This window comes from Poecile atricapillus, chromosome 1 (genome assembly GCF_030490865.1).
Source record: "Poecile atricapillus isolate bPoeAtr1 chromosome 1, bPoeAtr1.hap1, whole genome shotgun sequence".
Taxonomy (NCBI): Eukaryota; Metazoa; Chordata; class Aves; order Passeriformes; family Paridae; genus Poecile; species Poecile atricapillus.
The window spans coordinates 97,807,059-97,817,418 of NC_081249.1; positions in this window are offsets into that span (position 1 = coordinate 97,807,059).

Here is a 10,360-nt window from a genome sequence, read left to right on the forward strand (position 1 = left end):
GAGGCAGGAGCATAATCCTTTTATTTTCCTCAACTCTGAATCAAGTTCTGCTACAGAAATTACATAGATGATACAGACTTTAAACATGTACAATGAGTCCATTCTTCCTTCTTTTTAAAGTTGTTTGGCTCTTATTTGCACTATATTTGACCTTCTACATAGGAACAGGTAAACATCAAGAGAAACACAACACAGTTTATTCATCCTAGCTGGCACATTTCTTAAGAAGTGATATTCAGAAAGACTGCTGAAGACATGTAAGCCTGATGAATACATGGCACCTGGTATTCCTGTTTCTATCAGAAATAGACTTGTCTGCTTAGATATAAAATGTCATTCTTTAGTGCTCAAAGCCTGGCAAGCTGAGGAGAAGATCCTGTGTTGAAGTCTGAGATAGAGAATGTGTGCCCTTGTTTCTAATACTTAGTTCTAGGATTCAGAGAAACACTGAATTTCATATGACATGAAATTCATGAGCATGTTTTCATGGTGATACATGAGAACAAATGTTAAAGTTAGATAGGAAAAATGTAAGTGTGTAGATTAGAAAGTTTCTTAAATCACTGGGTGAAAAAGTAGTTTAGAGAACAGAAGACAAGATGGAGGATTTAGGGTGTTGTCTCTTGTCCTTCTTCTTTCTTCTTCATGTTCTTCTCCTAGGGGTTTTTGGGTGGTAGTAAGTGATTGGATAGAAAATGCCATAGTGCAGCACACAGGTGTTGGGTCATTGGGTCACTAAGAAAAATAATTTAGTTGGCATCTGTTAATTGTGTAAATGGACATATAAAAGACCTTGAAGAGGATCTTTGTTAGCCATTTTACCCCTTTTCTATCATAGTGCACATAGCTCCTTGTACCTTGTACCTACAAGGTGTAATGCTGATAAGAAAAGAATAAACAACTGAGACCGAACAAGAGAAAACTGCCTCCCTCTCGTCAATCTTCAGTTCAAAGGGAAAAAGAACCTAATCCAAAAGTCCCTAACGAGACAATCCTGGAATACGTTTTGCTTTTTAGGGCAGTTCATGAAAAGGAAATAGATGCACATTTCACTGCAAGATATTTGGCTGTCTGACACTGAGTTGAAGAGGACCAGTTAAGCAAACAAAACAGGTGATGAAAAACTGAGTTCAGAGATGGTTATGTTCAGAGTGAAAGGAGGGGAAGGACAATACATTAGTTACTAAGGCAACTGTTTGTTTAATGCTAAATCATTCCCTCATTGAAGGGAGCAGCTTCTGTTTCAAATTAATCCCCTAAGCTGTTGTTGCACCACTCACTCTTACCATGTTTCATGATAAGCACAACCTCTTGCCAACATCTATTTTCCATCTCCCTTCTGACTGTTGAATCACATCGCTCAGTGAGAAGTCAAGGTGCAGGTCTGAGGCAGAGATTATGTGATTTGTAGCCTTGGTTTTAATCCATCAGCAGCTGCACACCATGAGCCTCCACCTCACACAGGAACGACTGGCACTGACTTACTGGGGAGCAACCTGAAGGTAGAGCTGCCATGCAGAGGGAAAAAAGAATAAGGTTGGTCAGGGTTCATTCCCCTGATTATTTTTGAAGCATAGATGGTGACAATGAGAAAAAGTAGGTCTTCATAGACCTGACACTGTGCCACTTTCTGGAGAAAACATAATAGAAAATGTCATAGGTTACCATATTAATCCTTTGCCTCATCCACCCAGCATGCCCACTAATATATATATATTATTTATGTTCTTTCCTCACCCATTTTATCATTTAAGGGTTTAATTCAACTATCTATTTTGTAAGTAATTCAGATATGCTCAATTTCCTGTCTTCAAATTTGGAAGCTTTGCTTTCTAAAATTGACTGTGCAATGCATGGTTGAAAATCTTTATTAGATGCAGCTGTGGGTTGGTGGTTTTTTATTTATTTACTTTTTTACTTTAGGGTATTGTAACCACACTTTAGAAAACAGAGTTTCAATTTTCAGGGAAGAAAGAGGTCTATATAATTTTTCATTCAAAATATTTGTATTTCTTAATCTTTTAAGAAAGACTGACATTCTTATTTATTGATCAGCATATGTTTCTCAGTATCAAATACCACGATTTCATAAATAGTAATGATGTGAATGTGGTGGCTTTATTTATGAAAATATTCATGACTTCTCTGCAGTTTTAGAATTCAATCAGTTTTAGTGTTTATTAAGGAAGGAATTTAGATGAAGAGAGAAATCACCCATATGTAAGAGCATAGTGAGAACATATGTCAGAACTAGTGCTAAAGCTCCATTTGAGAGGTCAGAAAGAGCAGGGGTAAAATGATAACTGCAAAAAGTCAAGCTGAGACAGGAAATTTAAGCAAATTGTGAAAGATTTTTCAACCATGCAAATAAAAAGAACAAGAAAAAAAATGGAAAATGTGAAACTGTGAAATGAGGATGGGGATAGAATTAAAGAGGATATAATTTCCCATGTTAAGTATTTTTCTTCATTTTCTTTGAAGTTGAATTTGGGGGAAAGAGAATGAATGATAGAGAAGATGGCTAATGGTAATAAGGGGATGGAAATGTCCACAACTAAGATATGAAAACCAAATTTTGTGGTCTCAGTTCACTCCAAATTACAAAGACTTTTCACCTTAGAAGGCAGTGGCATATGAAAAATGGATGTCCAGCACAAGGACCTTCTACCATGGAATGATGTCATAGTGGGCTTCTATGAACAGAGAACAGCAAAAGTATTGCCAATATTTAGGTATTGACAGAAAAGGAAAAAACAATCCAAAAGGTTGCAGACCTGTCTAACTAAGTGCATTTGTATATATTGGCTTTGTACTTTGTATTTTGAAGGGAAAAATAATAAAGTACATACAGACAAAGGAAAATAGGATCAAATGCAACCTAAATATATTAAAGGACGAACACAGCATAATGACATATGTTTATGTTTTTGTTGTTTTGTTTTTGGATTTTTTTTCCAGTAATATGCCTGAATTTTAGGCAAAGGAAATTCAGCAAGTATTGCTTAACCCATAGTAGAGCATTTGACAGATTACAGAATATTAGGTGTTCAGGTGAGGAAGTCATGGATTTTTGTAAGAACTGTACACTGCTAAAGTATCTGTTCTGCTGGGGAGATGACACAGTTTATTAAGGAAAGAATTTAAGCTGAAAGAATGCTATTAGCAGTGTTTTTTTAAAGATAGGTTTCTAAACCAATGCTGTTTAGTATTTTCACCAATAAACCTGGAACAAAATGAGGAAGGAACACGTGGACTGCAGGGATGACACAGCAGAAGGAAGGGCCATCAATGAAACGTAGGACTGGAATGTTATACTCTGAGAACTGGACGACCTTAAGGACAGGAAAGGAAACAGGATGAGGATGAATATTCAGTCCAGGGTAGTGTGTAAGGTTAGACATATTTAGATTCACAGCAAAACCCTCAGCTGTCAACAGGATTGCCATCAGATGAGTTCAAATCAGTATGATGAGGGAGAAACAGACCTCCTCAATCACAGGATGACTATGTAGCACAAGCATGAGGGAGCAGAAAAAAAGGTGAAAGCAGGGGCAATTTCAAGATACTGTCAACAGAGAGGAAAGATTTATTCAATTGTGTGAGACTCAGCTGAGGCCTCATCTAGAATATTGTGTGCAGTGCGCTGCATGGCTGGGTAAGATTAAATAAACCTAGAGATTAAATAAACTAAGTGGAAGCTACCTGAATAATATGGGGAATGGAAATCTATAAGTATTGACTAGGCTAATCTAATGAAGGATGAGAGGAGATTGATTACCCTAAGTAAATACAGTACTACATGAGAGGAGGAGAAGAAGCATGTCTAAATCACATGTAATTGCATTAAGGTTAAAAGTGGAGTTATCTAACCCTCAGAGTAGCAAGTCCTTAAACAGCCTTTCAATAGCAGATGTAAAGTATCCACCCGGTCTCAAGACAGGTCTCAGGTGGCTTGTGGAAAGATTTTGTGTTGTGATGCTAGTACAGAGAGGGACTGGAGTCTGAAATCCAGGACAGTGTGCCTACACATCAGCCCACAACCCTGATGCAACCTCCCAGTTGAGCTTCTGTTCCAAGATGGGTGATTCTGATTGTGCAACCTGGTGGGCTCTAGGTTTGTCCAGCAGCAACCACAGTTCCTGTAAGGAATCATGTTTGTTGGCAGAGACAGCATTCTGCAGAATAAGTATTTATGCATAAGCATCTGGTTTTTTGAAAGCCATTTTTGTTGTGTATGGGTAAACCCTTATAAAATAAGTGCCTTGTTACCCTTGTAAAATCATGGCTCAGGCCTGCTACTTAGGCTAAGCAGAAAAGGAGTTTGGGAAAGTGATGCAACTGAATTGGAGGTATAAAACCAAGTTATATAACCATTACATGCTCACATTGTGGTGCATGGTGATTAGTTGGATTGTGCTTGTTATGATTTAATGCATGTAGCTGATAGTGGGATAACTGTCAAAAAGGCCTGGTTTTTGCAATAAAGCAGCTGTCCTCTGCACCTGCCTGGGGACTCTGCGTTGCTCTGCTTCATATATAGTTTTGACTGCATCTTTGTCCACAATTGCCCTCCATTTCCCCTCTTCCTTCATTTTACCATGTGTTTTACCATCTATATTAGTTCATTTTCCTCCCAATCCACACAAATGGTTTATTTTCTCTAGGGCTTCCAACTACCTTTGAAATATTACAAGTGAATAATAGTAAATATGGCCCATTGCTTCAAAGCAGAATAGTTGTCTGTAAAGGCATTGCCATCCTTTCTTTTAAAATAGAGTTTAGACTTGGGTTATATCAGCAGCTTAAAAAAGATGATCCCAGTGTATTGCCTTATTTTTCCCTAGAAAGAAGCATCCATGTTTATCGAGAGAGACACTGAAGAGAAGCAGTTCAGAGGCACATCACAGCCTTGGTTGTCTGAGTCCTTGTCAAGACACCTTCGTCCAACTCTTTTTTTTCCTGCCAGCATCTCTCCAATGCACAAAAGGATTTGAAGTAAGAATCATGAAATAGGAAAGTTGTGGCTTTACTGCAGGGCAACCAGCTGGAGGCTTGTGCAGATGAAAGCAAATGAGTCCCTCAAAGACCAGCATTTAAGAGATGCCTTGGAGGTGAAACAAAACATTCACAATAAAATGGTATGTTACCTACTGTGCTGAATTTTATGAGCTGTGTGTTGAGTACCACCCAAAAGCAGATCCAAACGAGGGAACTCAGTGAGGAAATGTTCTCTTGAATCACAATCCTGGCTTGACTGAAATATCTGGTTTTGTGATGAGATTTCAGTTTGTGAAGCTTTCAGCCACACACTTGTGTTTTCACTTCATTCAAAGAAAGTGAGTTTGGTTTGGATCAATAGATGAAAATTTATGTCTCATTTGTGTGAGCAGTAGGTAAATTTGTGGCAACTCACATGAAAATTTACAGTGTGCCCCAAATGACTCTGAGTTTCCTTTCTTGTTAGCATTCTGCAGTATTTCATATGTCAGCGAATCTTCTCAGTGGCATTCAGCGCTTGGAATAACGAACTGGAAAAACTAAGAGCTTGGATAGGTTTTACATGCATTCCTGTCTTCTTGTTGTTGAAGTGTTTGTGAATATATTATTAAAATACCTAGTAGCAAACTCCAGTTAACTGATATCAACTTAAATGTAGCTACACACAAATAATTTGCTGCCCTAAGTAGAAGCCTTGGAGGTTGATTTTCATCTGTCTCTCATTGACTTCATTTCAAAATATGTATCATGGCTTCTGCTGAAATAGGTCCAGAATTGTATGGATGGCAGTACATCTCTGGATGCTGGAGAAATATGGGTTGTAAAATGCATTGATTTTGCTCTTCCTGAGAGCTTATCCTTAGGGCTGATAGATGCAATGAGGGTCACTGCTGTCTCTGAGTATTGTCCACTATTTCCAGTAGAAACAATGACAATGATACTGCCTGGCCAAGCCAGCACCTGCTAGATTCTGAGCTCCTCCTGCAGGAGGATTAACTCTGTATCACGCCATTCAAAGTCAGCAGAACAGGCCATTTGTGAGCTAAGAAAAGTATCATTTTATTGTGTGCATAAACTTCCATCAAGAGTCTGCTGCAAAACAGCTTGTGTTTGGGGTTGGAATATTTATGGAGCATCTTGCAAACCATTTACAAATTCTGCCGTTTAACACCTTCTTCATGCCATATGTTCTGCTGTATCTTTCTCGTTTTTCTAACTGAGATGTTAAATCTTGGTGTACTAAATCTCACAGATCTGGGGAAGGTGCGTAGGGGGCAAATGATGGGTTTTTTCTTTTGTTTTAATTTACAGTTGGTGAGCTAACATATTTGATTCTCCTCTTACCCCCACCCCCAAAATGAAATGTAGTTTACACTTCAAAGCTGTGCACACATTTGGGTAAAGTGTATCTATTTATGGCTAGCCTATTGCATTTTATGAGGCAGAAGGGAAGGTGTGGCTAGTGCTTCTTACTGCATACTCCCAAGTAAGCCTCATCCTTGGCTACTATGGAAGCTGGTGGAGCTGTGGTTCCCAGGCAGGATGATGACTTAAATGCTTTCTAAGCCCTGTTTTTTCCTCTCCTGAAAGCTGTCTTGAAGTGAAGCAGCTTTAGAGGAATCAGAGCTTGTAGGATTGTTGTCAATAAAGTCATTACTTATCTTTCCTTTAGTGAGGGGTAAGCTGTCTTGGAATACCTTGAATTTTTCATTAAGTAAGAATGTCCCTCAGTGCAACTTCCTCCCCAAGCTCAGCTCAGCATCTCATCAGACTAGCTTTTCTTGCTGTGACTCCTCTATACACTTCAAGTATATAATATTGGCCTTGTATTTCGTAAAAAAAAGCTCAGCTTTTCACAGCTCTACACCTCTGTTTGCATCACATAATGCTTATAAACAGGATCTAGTTAAGGGATTGAAGGTAGGAAGTGAAGAAGTCAGCAAATTTTTCAAACTATGTCAAAATTCAAGTACTAAAATGTTGTGATTTAGGTTCATTTGATGCATTTTTTGGAACTTATTTATGAGCTTATAAACTTGAAGGTAGTCTAAGTCATTTTGGCACACATTGTCCCTACACTGTTTTAAATTTTGTAACATCACATTGGAAAGTAAATAAACATAAAAAGTAAATAAACATAAAACACCATGCAGTTTTTGAATTTTTAAAAACTGGACTTTAATGAATAACTGAGGACCTAATCAGTGTAGTTCCTCTGCTACACTGGGCAAAAATTTTGACCCCTGGCTGCCAAATGTTTGTCTGGTGGTTTCATTACCAGTCATTCTGTTATAGGGGCTCAGGGCTTTTAGTGCTCCTAAATTTCTAACTTCTCATGTAGGAAACTTTGCCAATGTTTCCAGCAGGTCTGTCTGTCTCCAGCCACTCCAAAGTGATAGTTTTATTCTGAATGATTGATAGGAGGTGTCTTAGCTCCATATCCAAAGCATAACACTGTAAATCACTGGTTTCCGTTTGTAAGGAATAAAATTATATTCACCTTTTGCCACCACTTATCATTCTGAGGCTATGCTTGATCTGTGTTCTTGGCTAAGCTCTGAGAACCAGGGCATGTATCTTGTGAAGATTGTGCATGGCATCCTTTTACACTTGTATATATGTCAGCAGAGGAAACAGGCTTATATTTTCTTCAATGCTTTCTGCATGTTAATGTGCTCTAGCATATGACTGCATAAGCCTGTTGCTCAGAAGGGTACCAAGCTGAATATTTTTGCTTTTACAAGTAAAGTACAAACCTCATCATGCTTGCATCTGTGACTTCTTCTTTCCTTGGGGATGTGAAAAAGTCTGTTTATCTGAAACTTTTTATTCTGCTAGCTAAAGGATGAAATAGCAACTGTATTTCTCGTCATTACTTTTTCCTGTGGGAAATAGTTTCCTTGTATTTCCAAAGGTCTTGGTCTAAACCAGCTCTCCCGAGATACCTTAGGAGCCAAAACAGGTTATTAGAGATGTCCCTCTGGTTATAGATTTTCTCAAAACCTCTCATTTCATATGTTTTTATTCATTTGAAGTTTCCCCCATGTGATAGAGACTGCTAGCACTATTTCTGTTCAGAGATTACTCTCTCAACTGAGTCAATGCTAAGTTTGAAGGAAAGATTATTAACCCCTTTTCTTTTGAAACAAGTGAAGGGGTACAAAACATCCCAGAGGAACAGGTTTCATAACTCTGGTAAATTAAGGGGCTTACAGACTGCAGATTTGAAGTTGCCATAGACTATAATACCATTTTTCTTAGCGGAAACCATTCTGTCTCAGGAATGCCCCAGCAGTTTAGTTTTGTGTGAATACAATACAGAAAGGCTGGGAAAATTCCAGACTGGAAATGAAGAAGCCCCTGTATCAGAAAGGTGTTTTTTGTTTTGTTTTGTTTTGTTTTTGTTTTGTTTTTTTTTCTGTCAGGATACAGCAAACTTGAATCTGCAGCTTCCCAGAAATCTGTTCCTGGTACTTGAATATTCTTTCCACAATATATAGTCAGAAGCAGCACAGAGATAATTCCTTTTATCTTAAAATAGGTTGAGTGTGAACAGTTAAACTTTTGTTTCCTGTACCTAGAAAGAAGTAGGTGTAAGAATGGGAAAGGGCTTTGTGTTTGTTTTTTTCCCCATTGCTACCTCTGGGGATTATTGATGACCTTGAGCTTGCATCCAGAAATAGGAAACACTTCATACAGGAAAATACATAAAACATAAGAAAGAAAAAATTTGCCCTGTGGAACCAAAGATGCAAAACTTGTAGTAAATTCATCATGAACTTCATTAAAATAGTGCAAATTCTTGCCACACTCCACATGCACATGTGTGTATCAGCTCATAGTCCAATATCTACAAAGTGATTTGTCATGATGTAGATCAACAGATTACATCAACAATTTAGATCTGTCTCTACTCTATTTAATCTTTAGCATTAGACAAGAATATGCATGGTTTTAAAAATAGAAATCAGGCCATGAGTTTTTCTTCATAGATTTCTGGCATGAATAAATAGGAAAGGGACCTTCAGGAAAAACTAAAAGTCTGTATGGAAGTAAAGCCTTGAAGAAATCTACCTTTTGCATGAGAGGGTTGTAGATACAATTTTTTGTTAGCTTTTATTTTTCAGTGTACTTATTCTGTAAAAAAAAAAATATATATACCACAAATGGATGAAAGAAAATAAATAAATGAACAAAAACATTTCACAGTGATAGAAGAAGGAAAGTCGAGGAAGGATGGGAAAGTACAGACATGTCATAAACAGATCATGCATAAAGGTCAACAAGCTACCTAGATGACACCACCATTCTTTTTTTCAAGTATAGAGCTGATGTATCCTTGTTCACAAAAGCAGGTCAAAAGGATGTCTCATTTAATTATTTCCCATGTAACTGCACTTTTCTTTTCACAATGAGAGCACTGAGCACAGAACTGGGCACCAGCTACTGCTCTGCATTCTGAGTTGGTTCCTCTGTTCCTTTGGTTTGTCACCCCTCTAGTCACTTAATTGGGAACAGTATCAAGCTTGGATTGCTTAGGTTTACACAACTGAACCCTGTGCGTCCTTCTGTTTATAAGACTGAGCTTTGTCTGGGCTGACTTTTTCTATTAAGTGAAATGTGTAAGAAGGATAAAACATAATTTCATAGCCTTTGTAACTGTTTAAAATTAATAGTTTGCTTTCTTGTTGAATTTCTCCTGTTCTTTAGGGACCCTCCCTGAGGCTGTTTTCCACAACTGCCCTTGTACTATGGCACTGGTGCATAAAATGCCCTTTGTTTGATGAGGAACCAAAAAAGTGTCTGCTTCTTAGGGAGAAAAATAATTTTCTTTTAATCTTCACTATCTTGGAGTGCTTTTGATCCACGTCCTTGGTCTAACATCAGCGGCTATACTGTATCCCTGGGGACAGGAGATACCCTGAGGAAGGACTGCATGTGAATGTGGTCCAAATTACTATGAATTATGGAAGCAGACAAAGCACCTGCAGTGCTGTGTGTTGCTGTTGCAAGAAGAGGGGTGAGGGAGACCATGGTTTGAGTTGAAATGGACATTTAATGGCCCTCTAGTCCAAGCGCCCTGCAATAATGAGCAGGGACATCTTCAACTAGGTCAGGGTGCTCAGAATGTCTCCAAGGATGAGGCATCTACCACCTTTATGGGCAACCTGTTCCAGTGTTTTACAACTTTAATTGTAGAAAAGCTTCTTGTGGCTAATCTAAACTTACCTTCCTTGAGTTTAAAACCATTTCTCCTTGACCTGGTGTACTGCCCAGTGAGCTGCAAGCTGGGTAGAGCAGGGCTTTGGCTGCCATGGGGTGCCATAGCCCAGCGTGTCACGAGGCCAGCAGCAGATCCCTG